A 4,261-nucleotide genomic window follows, 5' to 3' on the forward strand; every position below is an offset into this window, starting at 1 on the left:
AGGAGTGGGCCTCTGGCCTCCCAGCAGCTGGCCTGTCTGCAGGGGCACAGTGAGAGACCAGCCTCCTGAGCCCTCCTTGGCACAGAGAGGCAGAGGGCTTGGCTCCTGCCAAGATGGCCAGTTACCCGTTTCTCTAGCAGATTCCATGCCATAGAAATAGATGGCTTTTGAGTTCACCACATCCAACCCCCGTGTCTTACAGACATGAAAAACTGAGGCCTGGAGAAGAGCTGTGGTTTCCTCAAGGTCACACTGTGAGAGAAGGAAAGATCTAGAAGTTTCCCCATTACTCTGAGCTGCCTCCTAAAAGTGACTTCTCCTAGCAGGTAAGGCCCCAGGCTACTAGTGAGCTTGAGGATGGCCTGGCAGGGTCCTCTGCGGCTCACCTGAACACTGTGCCAGCCGAATCTGATGATTCAGGACAGCAGCGTTGTCAGGAGAAAGGTAAATCACAACCCCATATCCTGCCTCTGCAGCCCCGCCACTGTGACCTTGACAACAACTTTGGTGGGGTAATCCTCCAGCAAGTACCTCCCAGCCTGGGCCAAACTGAAAAGTCTTCATGTCTTGTGTTTGTGAGCAGCTGGGTCTCTGGAGAAGCCAGGCTTCTGGACCACTGCCACATCTCAGGCTGAATGGGTACAGCGTGATGTTGTAAGGACAAGTCACAGTGAGGTTCTTGCCCTCCAAAAGGCACACCTGTTCCTCCTCCCCTCCAGCTTGGAGCCCCGGGACAGGAGATACATGCTTCACGGATGCCTCTCAGCCCCAGCAAGCATGGAAGGGGAACTTGGGAGCGCTGTGACTCTCTTCCCATACTGTGGATCACTTGGCGTTTCTGTGTAAGCAATGTACATTTGCATATGGCACAAACAAGGCCTATCATTGACTGAATCTAGGTGGTGCATTTGCAGTAAATATTTTGTCTGCATTTTGTAGATTGGAAAATTTTCATGCTGAAAAGTTACAAAATATCTTTACCAGGATTTCATCATCATTTCTATTTCTAGAAATGTGTGTCCACGTGCAGGCAGCCATCCTCTTTCCTTCCCTCCCTCCCTCCCTCCCTCCCTCTCTTCCTCCCTCTCTTTCCAAGGTCTCCCTTTGCAGCCCAGGCTGACCTGAACTCAACATACAGCCTAGGCTGCTTCAGACTAACCCCAGCCCTCCCAGCTCAGCCTCCTGACTGCCGTTACAGGAATATGCCACCACACCCAGCTCTCTATTGCTTTCTGTTCTTTATGTGGTTGCTGTAAGCGTTTCTGGCAGATCGGGATGGAACAGCAGTGGGTCAAGTATCCTGGAGCTCGGGAGTCACAGAATACTGAGTGTTACACAGCTCAGGTGGAAAGGTATCCTGGAGCTCGGGAGCCAAGAACCATTACAGGTTGCAGTAAGCTTAGCTGCTTACAGCCTTGCCTCAGAGAAAGTCAGGGTCTTCCAGCTAGGGATGTTCGCCTAGTGTAGCAGTTTTGCTCTGCAGGAGGTTTCTCGGGCGAAGTTGCTACAGTTCAGCTCTGCTCCCAGAGAGCAGATAGCAGGGAGCAGAGTGTAACAACTCCGCTCTGCTCTGCCAAGGGAAGGTTTCCCACGCAAGTGTTACAGCCCTGCTCGCTCTGCTCTGCTCTGGGTCGCCTCTGCTCTGCTCCGTCGCTGCTGCAAAAGGTTTTCACCCAAAGCTCATCCGAAGGGGAAGGAAGTAGCTGAACATACACAGGGTTTATAGAGAGACTTTTTTGGGGGGGGCGGAGTTTTTCCAACGTAGGGATTGGTCCGATTTCAGTGCTGAGCTCAGATTGGCTAAACCAAGGATTGGTTAGTTTTCTGCACAGGATTAAGGTCAGATTTGGCTCTGGTTTCAGAGCCAAAGTGTGTTTCTTTCTCTGGTTCTTTTTAGCCTTTCGGCTCCAATTTTAGGGCCAGGGTGCATTTCTTTCACTAACTCAGATTCCAGGGACAAAGTGTGTTTGTTCCTTTGGCACCGGTTTTAGGGCCAGGGTACATTTCTTTGGTTCTGGTTGCAGGGCCAAAGTGTGTTTCTTTGGCTCTGCTCAGGGTGTGTTTCTTTAACTGCCCCCCTTTCCCTACAGTTGCTCAGACATGTTAGTTGCTGCCTGGCACATGGCCCCTTCTTTCCATTCCTGGTGTCCTCAGGTAGAACCTCCCTTCACCCTCTGTCCATCTGTCCAGAGGGACATCCACCTGAACAAGAGCCAGTGGCACTAACCATTTTCCCTTCTTGGTATTTCATGCCATGGGCTGCCCACGCCAGTTTACACTATTACGGCCACCATCCCCTGTAACTTTTACTAAGTATTTATTATGTGTGAAATACTGAGCCATGAGTTTTCCATCAACCTGCTAGTGAATTCTGAGGATAACTTTCTTATACGCATGCCATTTATGCCGCCCTGTGATTGATGCCCCTTTAAAGTAGATTTGCTTCCCAGGGTTGCCTCTATGTGGGTATCAGTGCAGCCCGGGAGGGCCTGGTTACCACCACGTAACTTCAGTATGGCCCAGAAGAACCTCCATCTTGTTCACGGCCTGTTCCCTGCTGGGTCAGGGTGGAACATGACGGTCTGGCGCCATTCTCTCCTCAGGACTAACGCATCCCCTTGTCTCCTCGCAGTTCATCTTGAGGAACAAAAGTCAGCATCTTTTAGCAGCTACCTCCCCTCAGCAGGCTCCATTCCTGTCGGCCCCCTCCTCCTCCCTCCTCACCTATCTCTCCTGACCGAGATGCACAGTAACAGCCCCAGCCATAGCAGCAGCTGTGACGCGCCCAGGTCCCATCTGGTCTACCTGACGCTCCTTTCTGGGGTGCTATCTGCCAGTGGCCAAGCCTCTTACAGCTGGACCATGCTGCTCACTTAGACTGACTCACTTCTGTTTCCTGAGGTTCCACTGTTTGTCCCATTGAGAAACGTTGAGGGAAATGAGACAAGAGGAAACTGCCCAGGGAGGGTGAAGAAAGGGGAGCCCTTCTGACAGCCTCCTTCCTGCTGTGACGTCACGGTCTTGTTGGGAAACACTCTGTGACTGCCATTCTCCACCAAACCTCAGGTCTCCCTCACTGCCTCTGGGCACCAAGACAATGTCACATCTGTCACATCCACTGACCCCTCGCCCAGTTCTTCCCAAGCCAATGATGTTGAAACATACAGCCTTGCCACCTTCCAAGGCCAGGGGTCAATCTGACGTCATTACTCAGACACCACCTTGTTTTTCCGAGACAGGATCTCTCATTGGCATGAACCTCAACCAAATAGGCTGGCTGCCTGTCCGTCACCCCAGGGTTATGTGTTCGCCACCACATCTGGTGTTTTGTACGTGGCTTCTAGGGATCAAAATCAGGTCACTGGGCTTCACAAACCAAGGCTTCTCCTCAGACCTGAGTAATCTTAATCTCAGTATGGCCATATGGCTGAATTACTCAGAAGCAGGGCATACACAGTGGCATCTGGGTTCTACTCTCGGAGACTCTGAGTCCACAGGCCTGCAGAGACGCCAAGGAATCTGCATTTTTTTTTGAGACAGGGTTTCTCTGTGGCTTTGGAGGCTGTCCTGGAACTCGCTTGGTAGTCCAGGCTGGTCTCGAACTTACAGAGATCCACCTGCCTCTGCCTCCCGAGTGCTGGGATTAAAGGCGTGCGCCACCAACGCCCGGCTAGGAATCTGCATTTTAACAAGCAGCCTAATTGATTCTGTCCCGGGACTCCAGCTAGACTAGCTACCTTGAGGACACAGACACTTCATGACTTGAGTACAGACACTGAGTCTGAACTACTCCTTAGTTTTATGTATTTTTCTTGTTGAGGCAGGATTTCATTATGGAGCCCGGACTATCCTCGAAGCCTCCATCTTCTTACCTCACCCTCCCAGCTGCTGGGATTACTGATGAGCACCATTGCTCTGATTTCATTCTGCTGCTGAGAAGCAATCAGCCGAGGGGAAAAGGGTTCACCTGGCTTACAGTTCCAGGTCACACTCCAAGCCAAGAGCAGAGAGAGGTTAGACAATTGGATTCGCATGGTCTGCCTACTTCTGACCAGCTAGGCTTCCTTATTCTTGCAGAATGCAGAGCCCAGTCTATGAAGTCTATGACATGGTACTAACCATATACAGGGTGAGTGTTCCCAGCTCAACCATCAGTCAAGACAAGGTGGCACAGACATGCCCGCAGGGGCTCTCTTCACAGGTGACTTCTAGGCTATGACAAGTTGACAACTTAAGAACTGTAACAGACACCACACAACTT

General features: G+C 51.3%; 1 pseudogene; it reads right to left on the minus strand.

Moving 5' to 3' along the window:
• Positions 1 to 247: 247 nt before the first annotated feature.
• On the minus strand, positions 248 to 3,911 carry LOC101830963 (annotated as a pseudogene).
• Positions 3,912 to 4,261: the final 350 nt, after the last annotated feature.

The sequence above is a fragment of the Mesocricetus auratus genome, unplaced genomic scaffold, assembly GCF_017639785.1.
Source record: "Mesocricetus auratus isolate SY011 unplaced genomic scaffold, BCM_Maur_2.0 Super-Scaffold_100021, whole genome shotgun sequence".
NCBI classification, from domain to species: Eukaryota; Metazoa; Chordata; class Mammalia; order Rodentia; family Cricetidae; genus Mesocricetus; species Mesocricetus auratus.